The 22,301-nt window shown below is 38.2% G+C and overlaps 1 protein-coding gene across 2 annotated transcripts in view; it reads right to left on the bottom strand.

Annotated features, from left to right (window-relative positions):
• Nucleotides 1-22,301, bottom strand: part of DPP10 (dipeptidyl peptidase like 10) — a 563,994-nt gene that overhangs the window by 80,884 nt on the left and 460,809 nt on the right. The window lies entirely within an intron of this gene.

The raw sequence follows: 22,301 nt of genomic DNA, 5'->3' as shown, positions 1-22,301 counted from the left end.
TCACGACCATACAGATTGCTACACTTCATCAGTGAGATATCAGATTTTTTATGTGTTTACACTTCTGATCACATGGAAAACAAAATCTAGTATTTTAAGAGACTACTAGTCTGAATGAAAAAAATATTATATTCTTCTTCTACAAATTAAAGGATTTAATTAGAATTAAAGCAAGTGACACAGCAGATAAAGCAAGGCGTGGCTGGAACAAGATTATCATAGGGTCTTTTCCAACCGAAACCATTATATGATTCTATGATGATCAAACTTAACTGTGGAAAGTTTTAACTGCTGCAATACTGGATGCTTGTCCAAAAATGGATGATTGTCAGACAGTATTATTTATAAAAAGGGAAAGAAGCTACTTTTATTGCTTCATAGGCATGAGTCAGTTATTATGCAGTTGAAAGTTTAGAGAACCTGACATGGAAAATGTTTTGTGTGCTTGAAAGCTTTTCTATTTTTTTTCCAGCTACATCAAGTGGTCTAATAAAAGATATTACCTCTTCCCACAAATATTGTCTCACTTTTCTCTTCAGGCCATCACATCTGTAACAGCAGTTTTCCTGAGACGCAAACATTCCTGAGCCCAACTGAAAAAAAGGCCTACCTAAAACTAAATTGATCCTTCCTATTTAATAACCTGTGTTACACTTTATATCACAAAACGCATGTAAACAAAGAAATCAAGGGAGAGGTTACACTGAATAGCAGAAATAAACAGGAAGACATATTGCCAAGGACACTCACTTTTTCATTCACTTGTGGCCCTTCTCACTTTTAATGTCTTTCATAATACATTAGTGAAATGATTCAGCCTGTTTTTAAACTTGCTTGGTGAGTGCCAGACACAGAAGCTACTGGCTTTTGTACTCAGTCTGAAGAACAGCAACATGAGTAGAATTTAGCCTTCATCCTCTTTTCTACAATTGAATTAAGCAGAATTAAGAATTACTGAAAAATCTGCTTATGTTCAAAACCAAAGCAAAAGACTTTGCCATAGTAAAGCGATTACAAGGCCAAGTTAAAAGGTAACCAACCATTCATGCAAGAAAGTACTCTCACATGAGGACACAGAATGAAACACAGATGCACAGAATGGTTACTGAGACTTTTTGAAGGATTACTGAAATTAATGCACTATGCTTGCAACATAGTCACATCGAAAGCAAGTGATCAGGAGACAAAATGAGATTGTGTTGCTGACTTTGGGTAAGTCTATCCCACAGATGCACACAATCCATCTAACTCCATGTGATCAAACCCCAGTTAACTGGAGTGCAATGTAGTGCAATACTGAGCTAGTTGTGCATGAGCCCACATTGCTCACACACAGGGCTTTGGCACAGCTCCTCAAGCACTGCGTTGATCCAGCCACAGCATTTTCAAACAGCAATTAGTATCTACACAGAATGTAACAGCTTAAAAATCAAGGCTAAAAGGAGGCTGGATGGCTCTATAACGTTCTGCTGTATGGCAGAGATCTGACTTTTGTTACTTAATTTTTAGCTAGCATGAAATGAGGCAGCTAAAATAAATAACTTTATTACATATTTTTACAATGTCGAGTTACTATACATTCAAGTTCACTCTCTATACAAAATCACAGCCTATACAATTTATACAAAATTATACAAATTCTAATTTTCAGTAATGAAAATGGGAAAAGACTTTGAGCGGGTTATTAATGTCGTATACAAACTCTCTATTCTGCTACACATTTGGAGAACACCAAATTATTTGTGCCCAAATTTTGTCATTTGTGCTAGTCTGTTGAAAGCAAATGAGTTACAGAGGGAGCGTGTTAGTCTTTGCCTTATGCCATCAGAATTCCAAGCAGCAACTTCTTGCTCTCCAAAAAAATGAGGATCAACATTCACATAACATTCTATTCCTTATTTCCTTTTCATGAGATTTACATGTGACTGCTAGGGCTGCAGTGCAAAGAAGATCAGTATCTGATGTGCTAACCCAGAACTTTCACAAAACAATAAAAATTATATATTCTTTTCTTCCCTTTAGATTGTGAGATTTGTGACACCATTGTTAGTAAAACCTGTGACGGAGTTAATAAGATAAAATTAGCAGGAGCATGACTACTGCCAAAGGCTGTAGCATGACTACAGCTGCTGGATGAAACTTCCATCTATTTTGCAATTTATGTGCTAAATAAATTATTAATGTCAATGCTATCAATAACATCAGGTTAAATCCATCTTTCTTTAAAACTCTATTATCATTCACTTCAAATGTTCCCCACTTGCCTGTCTAGACTCTGTGTTCTCCAGCACAGGAACTGCTTCTGAAGGGCATTAAGCAACTAAATATGGCTCAGCCATGTTTGGGTTTCAGGTAATTTGCTGCTTCAGTGTTTTAACGTTAAAGAAAGACCTCTGCAGAATTAACTTCTGAGCCACAGACATATAAACCTACTATATAACACTAACACTACAAATGAAGAGTTTGAATAAAACACACACAATATGGACTGACTCTGCATATTTATGAAAATAATATTGGTTAAAGATTGGATTTCTGTTGGTTTCATGCCACGGCAACAAATACAGTGAAACCTCAGACTGTGTATTGGTACCAAAGTTCAACTCACTTAGAGGTATACACCAAAAATGGTTCACACCATGCTCTAGTAATGTTGTACGTTTTGCTCTTGGGAGGTGTAGTGTTTGGCTGTTATTTTCCTGGTCCCAGATTCAAAAAGAATTTAACATGACTTAATGACTACTTTAATATGGATCATATATGGATTAGAGAGAAGCACAGAATTTAACTCCTTCATGAATTGCAGATTTGCACACAATCCAGTAAAACTTTTCAGCTTACCTTAAATTTAAACTGAAGCTAATGATACATTAATTCATAGTTCCTACAGCTAGGAAGGACTGCTATGATCATTGTGCTTGAATAACGTACTGTCTGACCTCCTACATCTGAAACAAAGCTTACGGGACTTCTCATTTTAAATAATATCATACACAGAGATTCCCAATGTGTTCTTCAGTGGATTTCAGAGTAAACTCAGAGAAATGACCAACCAAAGTGTCTATAATAATGAGATGACAAATTCCCACACATCTTTGAATCCTAGTGCTTCTACCCAATTGTGGAACCAAAAAACTAGAGGCAAACTTTGCCAATATTGATGTCTAAATCTCTCTATAATTTTTTTCCAATATTTGGCCTTCATAGGTGGAATATCTCATTTCTGAAAGCTCTGTATCTAATTGCAAAGAGTTAATCTAAGATAGCTGGATGCATTTGAGCACTGAAGTTAAATGACAAGGTTATAACTTTGCAAAGCATCATATTTATTTGTTTCAATCAACATCAATTACTTGTCATGACTGATAAGAACCACTGCATATCATTGATAATAATTTACGGTTAGCATTAATACTTTGAGGTATGAAATATTGCCAGCTGTAACAACGATATGCTGCCAGATCAAAATAAATATAAAGGCAAGATATTTCTAGACATGAAATTTATCTATAAGAGAAAAAGCTGTCATGGAAGCCTAAACACAAAAGCACCTCTAGAAAATCTGCTAAAGCTTCAACTGTTCCACATATAATTTCTCAATAAGATTAATTATCTCAAGAAAAAGACATCCACTGCAGACTGTTAATTCACAGTCGGTTAAACTCAGTTCATCTAGCAAACAGTAATGTGATACAAACCACTGTTCAGAATAACCACTAAAATTTCTTTTTTTTCTACATCAACAGCTGAGATAGACCACCCTATATTTGGATACGCAACTCAATCATTTTTTGAATATGAAACAACTTCAGATGAGTGAATTATTCAAAAAAGAATGTTCTGCACTGCTACTTTTGAAAGCCTCATATATCACTGTCACTTGAAATTCTATTAGTTATACTATCACATAAAATATGTTTCTTGAGTCTTGTATGAGATGACTTACAACAAAAACTTATTTTTTTTTTTTTTCTGGCTTATTCACTTTCAGCATTAAAAACCAGGTATGATTTCACTGAAATCATTGCTACATGACAGCAAAACTGGTAAATCTCAAGCCTCAAGCCTAACGTACATTTTTTATATTGATACACATGCACATGCATATAATTCTTAAGTGTATGCTCACATTCATATTCAGTATGATTTAAATTTAGACTTGATGATTATTTCTGGATTAGCAGAAACTTGGTTTTCCCTGAACTGATTTGCAGGCAGCTTCACAACGTTCATGTGTACTTTGATCTGGACTAGCATTAAGGGGAAATAGAAGATACCAATTCTAACACAGCCAGAACTTTATCGCCATGAAAATACAAGGCTGCTGAGAGCTCTTGCTGCTCATCACTGCAGCTGAGGATACTAAATCTGTCTTTGAAACATATGTATTTAAGTAATACTGCCTGATCATTTAAACAGTCTGATCTCTTTACAGGGTCTTTCCAGTAGAACCCAAATCCGGCACAACAGTCGTCCTTTATGGGAAACCTGGATTGAGTATATTCACACATATTAAAGCTGTCAATTGAAACCAAAATATATTTTAAATCACAGATTCTTGAAGGCAGAGCTTCATCAATTCTCCTTAGTTTTTAGTGATAGTTTAATTTAGTTTGCTCTTTGGGATACTGTAGAAGAAAGAATCGAGCCAAGACTTGGTTTTCTTCTCAGCTTTTCCTAGGTAATATGTTCCTCACATATTGTGTTTATTCAAACGGATTGCTAAAGATAAAATAGGCTAATGCAGAAAAGATAACACCTTGTTTTGAAGAGATACACTTCAACATGTGGTGATATTTACAAAAATGTACATAAGGTGATTCAAGTGAAAAATTGTGTGTAAAGAAATGGATAAAAAAAGATGTTGAGAAAGTATATTTTCTAAAGTCACATTCTATGTAAAATGAAATGTCCAGGTTCTGAGCACAAAATTGAACTGAATATGCCCCAAAAATGATGATGATACAAAAGAAAATCAAGCTATACAATAGGCTGATTTTGAAGTAAAAACTAAGTCTCATTATGTCTTTTCTTCTCCAGGCAATCTGGCTTACTCAGGAAGCAGTAAGAAAGCAGATACCGGATGCTCCTCTGCTTTTTACTTACAAATGACATGAGGAGATGAAAAGACCCTGTGGAGCTGGAGAAAGGACAAGCAATGAGATAAATGGCTGTGGATCTGAAAAAAATGCAAAGGGAAAATGGAAAATAAACCAGGCTGGGGAAAGCAGATGGGTAAACAAGCAAGCATGCCAGATTGGAGAAGGAAGACAAAAAGTTAGTGCTAAAAGTATTGGGATAGGAAAAAAGAGAAATAATAAAAAGAACAAGTTCATAGCAAACCAGAACAGAGTCCCTTACAGGGCTGAATGTGAAGAGAATTGAGTCAAAAAGAGAATAGGCAATAGGGAGGAAAAGCAGTAAGCAGATCTGAACTGTGCGGGCATGGTGGCTCTTGCGACTGATGAAGGAAATTTATGCAGGATAGAGTGGCATTTAGAGCTGCCTTCTTTTTCTCAGGAAAATGACATACAGTCAAAGCACTCAAATACACAAACTTCCTGCCTTTCTCTACCTTGGTTACCATCATCATTAATTGCTTAGTGTGGATATGCCACATGGAAAAGCAAGAATGTAGTGGGTTCTCATGTGTAGGTCATCTTCTCTGGGATTCTCCCACAGTGATATCAAGACATCTTTAACGTCATTTCTGGGTGCTAGACTGTCCAGGGGACTTCTTGTATGCTACTTTGTGGTGGGATATTTTTTTTTTTTTTAATAAGAAAATGACTGTCTGTCTTGACTGTGTATTTATCTGCCTGTAAGTTGAGCTATGAAAGGGTTTCTCAAATACTTTTGAAATCTGTGGTTAAGCACTTTTGTACTGCAACCAAACCTTTATGACTCAGGCAGTCAACATGGCCAGGACTCCATCCCTCTGAACCATGCTCTAGATAACCTCTTTAAACTCTTCAAATGGTATAAATGCTGCAATTTAGATTTCTCCCCTTCTTACATCAGCTCTGCACCAGTGTGTGAACTCCAGTACATTCAATAAACTACACCTGTGTCAAGACAGCATGTAAAGTATATCTTGCCTTTAGGGGTGAGTTCCCGAAGTACCATCATGGCTAAATGTAATCTTTAGTTTTAAATTTCCTTTTTGATCATGCCCGATTCATCTCCCTTATCTCTGTGATTTCTTTAGTGCTGCTGGTCCTGCTAGCTGGCTTATATTGTTCCCTTCTGTTCCACTACCTTGTTACAAAACCAAGCAAAATATCACCTCTATATGCAGTTTCCAACAATTGAGCTCACAGCTAGCTACCCACTCCAGCACTTCCCATTAGCAGGCCATGATGCTGCTTGTAGTCAACTAGGCTGACCTTCACTAATTTTCTCTTATTGTACCATATTTCTGTATTAGTTTCTGTTGTGGCCGTTTTATGATATTACAGTTCCTTTGACAGGGTAACATGAAGTAGACTCTTGTAGCAAATAAAAGACATCTTCATGATGAAGCGATTAAAAGGTCATGATAAGAGAGCTATTCATTTAGCACAGGGAACTACTTCACAGTGATCTCAAAGAAGCTGTAACAAAGTGAATACCTCACACCAAACTCAGCTCTCCAGGAAACATCTAACCTGGTGCTATATTTTCAGACAATAAATAGAATTAAAAAGGTTAAATTTGTGCAGGTGGTTGACTGCCTTCACTGAAACATCAATTTATTGCCTAAGGCCCCAGGCTAACAACCTTTCATGCTCAAATACCCAAAAAGACTTGTCCTTACTTAAAAAGAAGACAAAAATTGGATAATAAAGGGACACATCTTAATACTTCACTAAAAAGTGGACCCAACCATTTGATCTGTTAGGTCTGTCACACTATTAGTGTTCCTCAGAGCATGAGACTGAAGCTTGGTTTAAAGCATGATGTGCAAAGACAGCTTTGCAAAGATGTGCTTAAAACATTTCTCTGGGACAGTTACATAAAGGTTTAGTCTTTGCCATCTACTTCAAGGTATTTCAACTCTGACTGTGAATGCAATTTAAAAGATCTCTCATTTTCTTTGTATCAAAGTAACTGCTAACTCTCATTTTGTAGGAATTCACATATTCAACACTCCTCCTTTCAACACTGTTGAGAGATGCAAATACCTAGAATTTATCTGCTTTCCTGACTGACCTGTTGGCCTACTCAGAGAAAAGACAAAGTCAGCCAATTTTTCTTTGATCAGGGAGCCAGGAATGCAGTCAATGCTCCTTCTGAGAAAAGATGGGATGAGTTCCTCCTGTATAATGTGGATGAAAGATACCTCTGCCATACAATGACCTACAAGAAGAGAATTCTGAGACAGGATAGTTAAAATGTTTGAAAACCACACAGACTTGTTTTGTCTTTGGGAATTGCTCTGGGACAAAGTTTTCAATTACAGGATTATGTATTACTTCTTAAAGGCCAAAGCAGCGCCAGCAATCCCCATTTATATCCACTTGCACCATGGATTCAATTATGTTGTTTCAACAGTGTTTTTAGTGAAAGGAAGCTCTGTCCTCAGCATTTTTTAAGCAATGACCTGCGTCAGGCTGACCCTTCTCCTTCAGCCTAAGTAGTTCTGTATTACTAGACACAGGCTTTCCACGAAGGTTATTTGTCCTTGCTTCAATGAAGTAGCAAATTCCAGATTCCAGTGATAAAGCAGCCAGCTCGATACTTTCAATGCCTTATATCTTTAGGTTTTTTGTTCTTGGGGGAAGTGACTGGTAAAGTGGTGGTGGGTTTCTTTTTGTTTTAAAAAAATCTGTTTGCATCCTTTTCGTTCATAGAATCTTCTTACTACATTTTTGTTCTATTTTAAAGACAATACTTCATTTGTTCTTGATGCTAAATATTTCCCAGAAAACTATTTTCTGCTCTGACTGCAGTCACAGAACTCATTAGACCACTTGCTAAACTGCATCAGATATTGCCTCTTGTTAAGGAATACCAAAACAGCTCTATTTATCAAGTACTCTCAGATGAGATCACCATGAATGGTGTACCTAGCAATGACTACTGGCAAAATTTCTTCATTACTGGCACACACCTTCCTTCCATTACTTCCATGTAACACAGCTTTGGCTCATGTTGGGTTAATATATCTGATACGGTGCAGTACAGTTTTCTTCCGGTTTGACACTGTGCTTTTGCCAAGACATTTAAAAGGGCGCTGCACCTATGCCATTCACCATCTTCACCTACTGCCTTGTTAAAACATTCAAAGGCAACTTCAAGAATGAATTCAAGCAGAATAGAAAATCTCTATATATTTTATTCATCTATGTTGGCTGGTACAAAACATACCAAAAGTACAGGTCACAGATATTTCTGCTTAACTGACAGTACAGACGTTATTGCTTATATTAATACGGTTCCCCTGAGAATTAATTTTGTTGTGATGGTAGACCTTTCCTCCCTGTCTTTCAACATTTCATAATTTTGTTGATCATGTTTATAGATTTCCCCGTCAACTCACTAGTATCCTTACTTCCACCCAGAGATATCACTTCCAAGTATTTCATTAAACCCCTGTTCTGATAATCTGTGCAACCAAGATTTACAAGGCCGTGCATCATGCTTACGAACTGACTGCATTTTCTGGTGGTTGCTTAGCATGTGAAGAGTGAACAGTTCCCAGCTTCAAGATGTTGCAGGACACATTTCACTATGAGATGCAACCTCAGGTGGCTATCTTAGGTATAAAGCTGCACCAGTGATTAAATGCATTTTTCTAATAATCTCTGAGCACACAGTAAGTGTACTCAAAATCTTTCACATCAGACATCAGCTAAGCAAGTATCAACACGACATATTTTCTTGCACATAGATTAAACATTTCCATGATCCAGCTTCACTACACAAAGTAAAAGACTCAGCTGGATTTGCTTTTTTATCACCATTGCATAGGCTACAGGTCAATTTTCAAAACAGGTCATCTGCGCATTTTCTGAGCTTCTATTCTGATTAAAAAAAAAAAAAAGTTTGTGAGAAAGCTAGTGATTTAAGCTAAATAAAAAATTGATAAACAAACCAGATGTTCATTACATGGAACATTCTTTTTGCAATGTTTTTCTGGAAACCATGCTTGATTTCAAATGCACTTATCATTGTATATTTTGAGCAAAACATGACAATGAATGTGATCTTTAGTGGGAATTTTTTTTTTTTTCATTTGTGAGACTGCTCTAGTGACCAAAACTATTTTTTAAAAAAGCTCTGCCTATGAACTTCCTGCAATACATACAAACTGTGACCTTTGGATGAAACTTGTATAAATAGAAATGTTAAATTGTACATAAACCCTCTGCCAAACCCAAATAAAAGGCATATAGTTCAAGAAAGAAGTAAAAGTTCTGATGGGGGTTGCTACAGTAAAGATTAACAAGCTCAACAGCCACTCTATGACAACTGAATTCAAATATACTTGTTAAACCCAACATAAATGTTTCAGATTATATTTTGAATTAAATAATCTAAATTCAGATTTTGGTAGATCAACTGAGAAAGAAAAGCAGAAAGTAAAATATCCTTGACAGAAGAAATCCTATGTTAGGGAAGCCTATCCACACCTTGGGCCTCTCAAGTCTAGGTATTGAAAAAAATAGTTTACTATTGGATCCTCTTAACCACTCCCACCTGTGAGATGAATGTACCTGAATAGAGGTGGTTACACTCTTGTGTATCTTGTATCTCTGACAAGAATATCATTGTGATTGAAAATGAAACATTTGTATTGATCTCTGTAAACTTTGCTTTGTTCATTAAAGTGCGATTTGTATCCAGAAACAAATAAGCAGTAAACTGACTGTTTTCACTACTATTTAACTGACAGTAGTATGTAGAGACATATGATAGATTAGATAGACAGACAGACAGACAGACAGACAGACAGACAGACAGATAGATAGATAGATAGATAGATAGATAGATAGATAGATAGATATCTACAAAAGAATTGATAACTGGAGATTTTCAGTTATTTGCACAATGAACAACAGCAACCCGGGGGAGAGGTTATAACTTCAACCAACTATTCTATGTTGGAGCACTTTTGCAGGGACAATAATAACAGTTCTCTCATGGCCATATTTCCCATTATTTTCAATCCTGCATTTAGGTGTCAGATGAAGTCAATGAAATGTCAATAAATCAGTGAGATGCATACTTCTATCATGATTCTTAAAGATTATCTTTGGTGCTTATCTACATTTTAGGCATTTAAATACCTCTGTAAAGCTGACATGTAAGCCCTTGGAAATTGCTACCTTTACCCATTCTACACATGCTAAAGCTACCATAAGATCACAGAATCATGGAATGGTTTGGGTTAGAAAGGACCTTAAGATCACCTAGTTCCATCCCCCTGCTGTGAGCAGGGATACCTCCAACTGGATCAGGTTGTTCAAGGCATTGTCCAACTTGGCCTTGAACACTGCCAGGGGTGGGGTAACCACAACTTCCTCGAGGAGCCCATTCCAGTTGCCTCACCTTCTCACAGTAAAGAAACGTAATCAAACCAAAGAAATCAAGGTGATTTTACATCAAAAACCTGTTGTAAAGTGCTTATATTCCTCTCACATATTCAAGCGAAGCAAATTCTGTAATATAACTGCTTATTTGACATTTATTCATCTTCCTTGTAATTCAATGGGCAGAATTAAATGATTAAACCTAATGTGGTTACATAATGAGTAAAACCAGATCAATCCTTTTTTTTTTTAATTTCAGTAGTGGAGATTATAAAAATCTTTAAGAACCTTTAATATGAAGAACCACCTAGTAAAATTCACATTTGTGTCCTTTTAAAAATAATAATGGGACTTTAATCAAATTAAACCTCTTAAGACTTCAAAGTAAGCAGTGCCTATTTCGGTATAATCCACTGGCCAAATTTGAAGTTGCTGTACTGTTTTCTAACCCTCTGGATTATATTGAGCTGTGTCCATTTTGAATATCTATATCCTCTTTTATAATATTTGATTTTGGTTTCTCATTGGGCTGGTTTTTGTTGCTTTTTTGTTTGTTTGTTTTTAATGTGGCTCATCATAAGAGCTACGTGATACATAGGCCACATACTCAAGAGGGAGAACACCCATTTGTTTGGTTTGTATTTTGACCATTAAGTTACTTCAAAGCATCCCCTCCCTTACAGAAATTTATCATCAATTTAGCAAAGTCAGTAAAGAATCTCTGTTACTAATAATGTTGCAGCAGTTGGCATGACTTTTACTTAACTCCCTTTAATTCTAATTTCCTTCTAAGATCTATACATTCAATATGGAAGCTGAAATTAAAAAGAAAAGAGAACAAAACAAAACACAAACAAATATGATGATTCAGACTTCTCTCAAAGATAATAACTATGTGTGCAGGCTAATACAAGCAATCAAGCTTTGGACATGGTAATAAGGAAGGATACAATTCCACCCTCTCGTAGCGTGCAGATATATTCTCCATCCAGTTCTATGGCCTGAGACTAAGCAGTGTAACCTTTTTGGCATTCTTAAAGTCTGGAACTTCTGTGACTGAATTCAGTAACAAAATTTCATGGTCCTCAGTGGTACAGAGCACAGCTATCCTTTTGAACATAAAGAGCCATTTCAGGCATCTATATCACGTGTACACCTCAACTTTGCCATTAAACAATGTTAGTAAAAGTCTACAGAGTGACCTTACTATGCACCATTCCCATTCCAGCTAAAATTAAATGAGCACAGACATCTATGGATTACATGTGAATGCTTTGGGAATGAGATTAAATGTGACCCTAACAATCTGTACTTGTTAAAAAGTTCATTGGTCTCTCAGCATTACAGAGAGATCTGCCTATAGATACCTATAGATTGCTGTGGCCTACTGCTAGTTTATATATGGGTGCAAGCTATATGATTAATTGCATATTCATTTAGGGGTTTAGGAATTTGTGAGGTTCTATTAAGAACTTTATTCCGTATTCGATATGTCTTCTTTTTTTCTCTTTTTTTATTTGATCAGATTGGGTCAGTGATATCAGACAGCTAAATTATATGTAACTAAATGCTACCAAGTTCTTTCTCTAGCAGACACTTTCCTATCAAAGTTAGTCAGGCAGCTAATGAACTGCTTTGATAGAAGAAATTTTAACCCTCTTATCATCCATTCCAGTTATTAATCCTACAGTCGACTGCTTTCTTTAGATATGCATTATTCTGATAGAGCTGATCTAACTGAACTCACACCCAGGAACCCATTACTATTCTTATCTAGAAGAACCTGCATTTTCCAGTATCCCCAAGCAGACCCTTTTAAAGTTCCATTTGCATTTTTGGCATAACTCTTACTTGAATGAATCTCTATTAGACCACCATTAGCTGTAAAATGTAACAACAGAATTCACCAGTCTTCCCATTGTGGGCATTGCACCTAATCTGACCACAGAGCTTCTCAAATAATTACCTTTCTGGTGACTAAAACTCTGAAATACAAAGATGCGACATTGCAATGCTGTGTACAGCAAGACTATATCAAGCAAGGCTATCAATTTTAGCCCATACTAATAGCAAATTTAATTTTTTAGCATATTCTCAAAGATTTTTACCACACAGCAAAGTGTAGCATTAGAGTCCATAAATACATTATAAGAAACGGTTTAAGTGTAGACAGCTACGTCCACAGGATTTCAGTAGTAAGTTACAAGCTTTTTAACACTGACAGAGGATTCCTTGTATAACTAAATTAGCATGAAATTACTTGAGTATTAAGGTGATGTGTGCTAACTAAAAAAAAAAAAAAACAACCAACAACTAACCATAGAATCATAGAATAGTAAGGGTTGGAAAGGACCTTAAGATCATCTAGTTCCAACCCCCTGCCATGGGCAGGGACACCTCACACTAAACCACGTCACCTAAGGCTCTGTCCAACCTGGCCCTGAACACTGCCAGGGATGGAGCATTCTAAACAACCTTGGGAATCATGTTCCAGTGCCTCACCACCTTCACAGTAAAGAACTTCTTCCTTACATCTCAACTAAACTTCCCGTTTAAGCTTAAAACATTCCCCCTTGTCCTGTCACTACAATCATAGAATCATAGAATAGTTAGGGTTGGAAAGGACCTTAAGATCATCTAGTTCAACCCCCCCTGCCGTGGGCAGGGACACCTCACACTAAACCATATCACCCAATGCCTCGTCCAATCTGGCCTTGAACACTGCCAGGGATGGAGCATTCACAACCTCCCTGGGCAACCCATTCCAGTGCCTCAACACCCTCACAGGAAAGAATTTCCTCCTTATATCCAATCTAAACTTCCCCTGTTTAAGTTTTAACCCATTACCCCTTGTCCTATACCTACAGTCCCTAATGAAGAGTCCCTCCTCAGCATTCTTATAGGCCCCCTTCAGATACCGGAAGGCAGCTATGAGGTCTCCATGCAGCCCTCTCCAGGCTGAACAGCCTCAACTTTTTCAGCCTGTCTTCATATGGGAGGTGCTTAAGTCCCCTGATCATCTTTGTGGCCCTCCTCTGGACTTGTTCCAACAGTTCCATGTCCTTTTTATGTTGAGGACACCAGAACCACACACAATACTCCAGGTGAGGTCTCACAAGGGCAGAGTAGAGGGGCAGGATCACCTCCTTTAACCTGCTGTTAACGCTCCTTTTGATGCAGCCCAGGATACGGTTGGCTTTCTGGGCTGCGAGCGCACACTGAAGCTGGCTCATGTTCATTTTCTCATCAACCAACACCCCCAAGTCCTTCTCCACAGGGCTGCACTGAATCTCTTCTCTGCCCAATCTGTAGCTGTGCCTGGGATTGCTCTGACCCAGGTGTAGGACCTTGCACTTGGCATGGTTAAACTTCATAAGGTTGGCATCAGCCCACCTCACAAGCGTGTCAAGGTCCCTCTGGATGGCATTCCTTCCCTCCAGCATATCAACCAAACCACACAGCTTGGTGTCATCGGCAAACTTGCTGAGGGCGCACTCAATCCCACTGTCCATGTCAGCGACAAAGATGTTGAACAAGACCGGTCCCAACACTGATCCCTGAGGGACACCACTCGTTACTGGTCTCCAGCTGGACATTGAGCCATTGACCACAACTCTTTGTGTGCGGCCATCCAGCCAGTTCTTTATCCACCGAGTGGTCTATCCATCAAATTGATGTCTCTCCAATCTAGAGACAAGGTTGTCGTGTGGGACAGTGTCAAAAGCTTTGCACAAATCCAGGTAGATGACATCAACTGCTCTCCCCCTGTCCATCAATTCTGTAGCCCCATCATAGAAGGCCACCAAATTGGTCAGGCAGGATTTCCCCTTAGTGAAGCCATGCTGGCTGTCACCAAGCACTTTGTTGTTTTTCCTGTGCCTTAGCATGCCTTCCAGGAGAATCTGCTCTAAGATTTTGCCAGACACGGAGGTGAGACTGATCTGTAAGAGTTCAAAAATACCGTTTTTTTTTGGAAAAAAAAAGTAAAAATAAAAAAAATGTGTGGAACTTGACATTCTTGGTGGACTTTCTACATGCAACTTCCTTTTACTTTAACTACATATTTGCTAGTAATAAAAAATAAGAGCCACCTAAAACTAACATCACAATTCACAAATACAAATGTTCTATCAACATAGGAAACTACTTTATGTCCTGGGTTCAGCAGCAGCAGTCATTTTTCACCTTTGTAGTAGCTGGTGTAGTGCTGTGTTTTCGACTTTAGTCTGAGAACAACACTGATAACACTGATGTTTTTTTTAGTTGTTGCTAAGTAATGTGTACTCTGATCAAGGAGTTTTGAGACTCATGCTCTGCCAGGGAGGAGGGGCATGGGAAGCCGGGAAACAGGACACCTGACCAAAACTACCCAAAGGGGTATTCCACACCACAGCACCTATTGATTGGTGGCCAGTGAGCAATTGTATTGTGTATCATTTGTGTTTATTGTGGTTTCTTTTTCCTTTCCCTTTTGAGCTTTATATTCTCTCTCCCCATTATTCCCCTTATCATTATCATTATTATTGGTGGTAGCAGTAGTAATTTTGTATTATACTTTAGTTATTAGACTGCTCTTTTCTCAACCCACAGTATTTACAGTTTCAATTCTCCTCCTCATTCCTCTGGGAGTGGGAGGGAGGAAGAGCTGGAGTGACTGAGTGGCTGCATGGTTCTCAGTTACTGGCAGGGCTTAAACCACAGCACGTTACTTTTCAGTAAGATAGGCACCAATAAATATAAGAAATGTTGTTACTGGATTTTAGCTCTAAACTCAGTTTTCCATTTCTGGCTGAAGGAAAATAGCGCTTACTTAATGATCTTAATGAATTACTACTTTTGGCAAATTTTTTATTCCTCCTATTGACTTAATTTTCCCAATCATGATGTGTTTTTTCCTTCATGCTCTATCAGGTGACTTAATATCTTTTTTTTTTTAACATGCTATTGTAAGAAGGGAACACATTGAGGTAAAGAAACTGGAATCTCACAGCCCTATCTGCTAATGCAGGAGAGCTGATCAATATTCTGATCATACTTAAACAGGTTTTGCAATCAATAGGAGAAAGGAATTTGTTAAGTCTCAAAGAGATGCATAGATAGACTTTCTCTGTTATTGGATTATCCTCTGCACTGAAACAGAGTGAGCAGGGGACTGTAATACTAAGCAGTATGAGATTAAGTATCCACAATATGAATGCTTAATACAAAAATGATAGAAAAATCTGAGATGCAGCTGTATCTCACCTCAAGAGAGAATGAGCTGCCCCCTAAAGCATACAGAAAATACTGGTTTAGCCAGGTTAGAAAAAAAGTGGAAACTCTACAAGCCTTCTAAGGAATTTATTTCAGTTTTTAACTCTCTTTACAATTAGAAAGGTTTCTCTTCATTCCAACCTACACCTCCTTAGCTACAAGTTAATTCTATTACTTCTCCTACCACAAAAGCATATACAAGAAAAAATGTTTATCATCTCACTGTCGTGGTTTAAACCCAGTCAGGCAATTCGTTCGCTCACTTCCCCCCCTTTTCTTGCCCTCCCCCTGCTCTCGGAGGGACGGAGAGGAGAATCGAAAAGAATGCAACTCCCACGGGTTGAGATAAGAACAGTTTAGTAACTAAGGTATAACACAAATCACTACTGCTACCACCAATGATAATAATGATAAAGGAAATAACAAGGGAAGAGAATACAACACCTCAGCACCAGCTGACCGATAACTCGCCCCCCAAGCCCGACCAAGCTCCGACCGATACCTCCTCCAACCCTGGAGTCCCCCAGCCCTTCCGGCTAACTCCCAGTTACATCCTGGGCATGACGTGCTGTGGTATGGAATACCTCTTTGGTCAGTTTGGGTCAGGTGTCCTGTCTCTGCTTCCTCCTGGCTTCCCCTCCCCCTGGCAGAGCATGAGGCTCACAAAGTCCTTGGCCAAACCAAAACATCGCTATCAGCTCTGTTCCCGAGCTGAAAGTCAAAACACTGCACTGCACCAGCTACCAAGAAGGAGAAAAATGACTGCTACTGCTGAACCCAGGACACTCACTATTTACAGGAACCATTTACATATCTGAAGACTTATATCTCCAGCCTTCTCTTATTGAGGCTAAGGAAATACAATACTTTATTAACTTAAATTATCATTTTCAAAATTCCATGCTTAAACTGAAGTGTGATATTCCCCCCCGCAATATTAAGACATCATTTTTTGTATGTTCAACTTGTGACCTGCCCCATAACCCCACATTGTTTTCTACAATACTGTTTATCATACACTTGTATATTATATAATCTAGTAAACAAATACAGTATTTATTTACTACAGTTATTCCCACCTAAGTGCAACAGTTTGCCTTTGTAGCTACTGAATCATAGTCCACATATTCAAAGCACTTCTCCAGTTTTTTCATATAGCTTTCAATTCTAACCTTGCTGCCAGTAACCCAGTTTGATATAATCTGTAGATGCAAATAAATTTATTCCTTGTTCTAGTACAAATCATTTAGGAAAATCACTGGAATATCACTGGTTTATGGCCAGGGTCTTATGAACCATAAATCCACCTTTTTTGACAGTGAACCATTTTTTGCCAGCATTCACTCCAAGTACTCCAAGTGCTTTTACTTACAGTGATTCCATTTAGACCACATTGCCACAGCTCCCTGATGGCAATGCCATGGCTGCTCCTTTTCTACTCAGCAGGCTTTTTGTAGAATTACAGAGAAAAATATGACTGATTCCTGCCCATGGCACAGGGGTTAAACTAGATGATCTTTGAAGGTCTCTTCCAACCCAAACCATCCTACGGTATTATGATTTGTTACAATTCGAACTTTACAGATGGATGTTGGCAGTTACCTACTGTTTTGTTAACTTCTAGGTACTTTCAAGCAATTTAACTATTACTGCTCAAGTAATTTAACTGTAACTCCTCCCTAAAAATCAATCTGACTCTGTCTCTCCACCAAATTTCCCCAGAACCTCCTGTTTGGTTTCTTTTGGGGGAAGACAACTGTTTTTCTTTTTCAGTTTTACGGATCTTGTTTATCTTCCATATGTCTTCACAGATAACAAATAATCACAGTTACCTCAGCTACTTCCCTACAGCAATATTTATCAGGACCAAGACACAATTCTAACCTTTTATTTCACTATCTTATGCAAAGTTCTTACCCATTTGTTGCTGAAATTAAATGTTTAACTATCAGGTCACGGCTAACCTTGCTTGTGAACTCTGAAGAAAAAGAGACAACACTTGAGCCTTCGCTGTTACTAGCAGTTCCGTCTCTCTCTGCGACAAAGATTGACTTTTTCATTATTTTTCCTTTCATTATTGTGAATGACTCTTTACTATCACTCAGTCACCCCAAGGGACTAGGTACTGTATGTCCTGGCCATGCCATAACTACACACTGACATAAAACCAAAGTGGACAACTTCCTTGCTCCTTCTATTCCTCCTCTCTTGTACTTGAACACGCACTGTGGACAGATGACCATGGTGCCAGGTGGGGAGGTAGGGTGATCTCCCAAGGATCCTCTACCCACAATCTGCAGTGCAATTAACACACACCTTTCACATCCCTGGCTACGGCATCTGATTTTGTCTACTTGCTTCCATGATTCTATTTCTGTACAAAGTTCAGCATAGGACATTTGTTTCTTTCTTTGGATCATACATTTTCTCCAAACTTGCAGCAAGGCCCATGAAAAAGCAAACAAAGAAGGTAATATTTGAAAATAGGAAATAGACTGATTTCTAGCCACTGCTCAAATAAACTGCAAATAAAAGAATAAGAGGACAAAAAGATAATGCTCTGCAATTATAGACCTGACAGCTTATAGCAACTGTGCTGCATGTGCTGTGGATCAGCTAAGCACCTGTGCATCACAATTCTGATAGAAGTTAAATGTTTAACTGCATCATGTGATCAAATTTCATTAATTTTTGGAATTTCATTAATAGCTGGAATCCTATGTGAATACAGCATGTCTTTTTCACTATCATTTAAGAGCCAGATGTAAAACAGCAGCCAGGTTTGCAAAGTGGATCATAGCAAAATGTAGGCTGCAACCCAATATTGAAGCCATGGGAAGAAAAAGAATCACTGCAAGAAACTCAGTTATTGACTACTCCTAGAGGTGTCCTTTTTACAATAAATTTCCTGTATGGAGGGGAAAAAAAAAAAAAAATCATTGTTTTGAAACAGGTGCTAAATTGCTCTGATATCACACACAAAATACACCTGATACCCCTAATAGCTGAACTTCTGCTCTCTTCTATTGGAGACACTTGGACCTACTGCACCTACACATGCCATGTCCCAGCAATCACTACTGCCCTTTCAAATGCTGCTCAAAAGGCAGCCACCATGGTGCCATACCTGCCAGCTGCCACAAGCACCTGGGTGCCCAGGAAGGGGTGTTTTCTCCTTGCCTCTAGCAGACACTCTCTGTCCCCACTGAGATCTGAAGATGTGCTGCACCAGAGACCTGCCCACCCCAGAGACCACTGCTCACACACCCCACAGGAAAAAAACTTCAAGAATCCCAACTGATTCACAGCCAGCTGCAGGAAAAGACAGAGCATACAGTGGGGTCCTCAGCTGGAGACCACTGGTGGGAACAGCTCATGCAATGATCAGTCTGGGCACCAGAGATGTGGTTCAGATATGCCTCCTCTGGCCTGTTTTGAGTTTTGCTCTCCCTCATTTCAAAGCCAACCTCAGGAGAGCTTCCTCAGCCACTTCAGGGACATTTCAAAGATCCAAGTAATTCTAGATTGGACTCAGGGACAACTTTCTGTACAAATTTACTTTCAAGCCAGGTGACATACAATATTAAATGGGAAGATTTTATATTAATAAATAACTAATTCTTGTTTTGTCAGTCTTACCAGAGAAGAAATTAGTCTTTTCTTGAAGAGGTATTTTTTGGCATAATGAATAACACAGTATTGTATCTCGCTGTTACATACACTCAATATCAATGCTTTGTGCAGCTCTGGCCCTCCTGGCTCTGCTTTTAAGTTTTTTTTTTCTACTGATTTTAAAGCATAGCAACTTATAAGGAAAAAAAAAAATCACAGACCTTTTCAGAAAGAGATATTCTGTCTTGTATAATGAAGTCAGATTTAAATAAATATAACCTTGGGGTTATACAGTCTGAGTTCTTCTAAATGTGCTGCGCTCTGATATACATGACATTTAGAGAAACATCTCCTACAATTACACAGTAAAGTTGATTGATAACTTTCCAGAATTAAATCTAGTCAATGTGTGAGATTTCATACAAAGAGCTGAAAGGGAAGTGGAGATAACACTCTAAGAACAGGATAGGTCTATGGGTTTGCCCACATTTGATTTTTTTTTTTTTTGTAAACTTTATGCTGACACAAGAAACAATCTGCATCTGATTTCAAATTAAAAGACCTTTCAAACTTAAAAAATTAAGTAAAGCAGGTATGTTGAAAACTTATTCTATGACTATAAGGAAGAACTTCATTTCAAACATATTTTACAAAGGTATAGAACTTGGTTTATATAATATTTGCCCATAGGTATAGTTTGTTGGTACCTCTTGAAACATTGCTTTACATGCTTAGGACTGGCAGACCTTGAAAATCAGTATTTTCATTGACCTTTTTTTCAGTACAGGGGGCTTCCAGCAAACTGTATTCGCTTTTCCTTATTACTGGCTTCAAGAAAACCAGTTCTGCGATTTCTGAGAACAAATCTAGGAAACTTGCTGAGGCAGAGAGGGAAGACAGCTGACAGCGTGTGGCACAGAAGCAAAAGATTTCTGAAAGCACAAGTAGCAGCACTGGTTCCTTGGGATTAGCTGAATCACTATTAAAAGTCTGTACACTTCTACGAGCCCATGGCTCAGAGCCTAACAAAATGATCCTGAGATTTGTCTGGGTTGGAGTAAAGAACTCATCCTTTTTTCCACAGAGGCAAGAAGGAACACTGTTTATGAATTCTCTTCTCAAGGACAGGACAATGTGGAGAGAGCAGAGCTCCCTACATATGTATATGCATACACTCAGGTTATCACATGCTCCGCAGTCCTTCACCAGACACAATCAGCTACAAACTGGTTAGACGACATTTACTGTAACAATTTCTTTTTAAAAGCTTCCATTTCATTTTGGGCACATCTGAAAATAATGATACAAACAGTTATAAAAGAAGGAACAAAAAAAGGAAAACTGAGTATGTATATATATTTAGTGTTCTATCTTCAAAGAGTGAAACATTAGTAGCTGCAGAGAAATTGAAATTGAAGGTTTATCTTCGATGACACCATACTCACTAAATCAACCATTATACAAAACAGTCTGCATATACTCTTACGATCTTAGGAAATCAAAGAGAAAGATGTGAAATTGCCATAGGTACTCACAGTTACATTGCATACACCCCATTTTGTAGAAGATGAAAGGACTATGCAAAAAATGCAAATGTCATTCTGAGTTTTCAAGGATTACTGTGGTAACCATGTCCAAGATGTTTGTTTGCCTTTCCTGTGAAATGAAATATCTTAAATGCAATAATGAATTCCTGGGAGAATCTCAGGTATGGCCTAACTCTCCCCTGCAGCAGGAATAGGGAAAACCAGTAGCACGTACCTGATACATCCTATGTTGTGCCAGATATACTCCCTTACACATGCCCACAGCTGCACATAAGCTGTTGTCATGGTTTAAACCCAGCTGGTAACTCAGAACCATGCTGCCACTCGCTCAATCCCCACCTTCTTCTTCCTCCTGCTCCCAGAGGGATGGGGAGGAGAACTGAAAGAATGTAACTCCCACAGGCTGAGATAAGAACAGTCCAGTAACTAAACTATAACATGAAACTACTGCTGCTACCACCAATAATAATAATGATAAGGGAAATAACAAGAGAAGAGAATACAATAGTTCACCACCTGCCGACTGATGCCCAGCCTTACCTAAGCAATGATCTCGCCCTTCTGGGTAACTGCCCTCAGTTTTATATCCTGGGCATGACGTGCTGTGGTATGGAATACCTCTTTGGCTATCCCGGGTCAGGTGTCCTGTCTCTGCTTCCTCCCGGCTTCCTCTCCTCCCTGGCAGAGCCTGATACTCAGAAAATCCTTGGTTGGAGTAAACATTACATAGGAACAACTAAAAACATCGGTGTTATCAGTGTTGTTACCAGGCTGAAAGTCAAAAACACAGCACTGCACCAGCTACTAAGAAGAAGAAAAATGACTGATACAGCTGAACCCAGGACACCTGTTCAATTCTTCTCAGTGCCAGACTTGGGATCAAAATGGAACCTGAGTTAAGGTTGTTTTGAAAAGTCTGCCTCCTGTGCCATCTGTGAGCTGCCCTAAAATACTTCTTTTTTGTTGAAATGTTTACCAATAGTCTATACATAATTGCCAATACCAGCAAGTTCACGGCAATGATTTCAGTGATGTGAACTAATTTGAAAATTAGGAAAGTATTGGGCAATGTTACTCAAAAACTTGTAATTTCAGTTAGGGCTGGATTACTAAAAATGCCTTACCTCATGAAAATTAGTATGAAATGCTGCTATTTAGCTGGGGATTTTTATCTACGACAAAAGAGAGAACAAGCTATTAAATACTGAAGTACTAGCCCTGGAAGTTTTAATGTTATATTTTCAACCCGAATTTCTTCTTTCATTTATTCTATTACAAATTCAGGCTATGGCAGCTTTACTCACATTTAACAGTATCTTAGTCAACTACTAATTCTGCTTATTTAGCTGGCATTACCACAGAATAAATAAACTCC

This window comes from Pezoporus wallicus, unplaced genomic scaffold (genome assembly GCF_028554395.1).
Source record: "Pezoporus wallicus isolate ANWC-B61680 ecotype Strahan unplaced genomic scaffold, APGP_CSIRO_Pwel_v1 contig_8394, whole genome shotgun sequence".
Classification (NCBI taxonomy): domain Eukaryota; kingdom Metazoa; phylum Chordata; class Aves; order Psittaciformes; family Psittacidae; genus Pezoporus; species Pezoporus wallicus.
The sequence above is the reverse complement of the archived record's forward strand: the minus strand, read 5'-3'. Positions and strand labels throughout refer to the sequence as shown.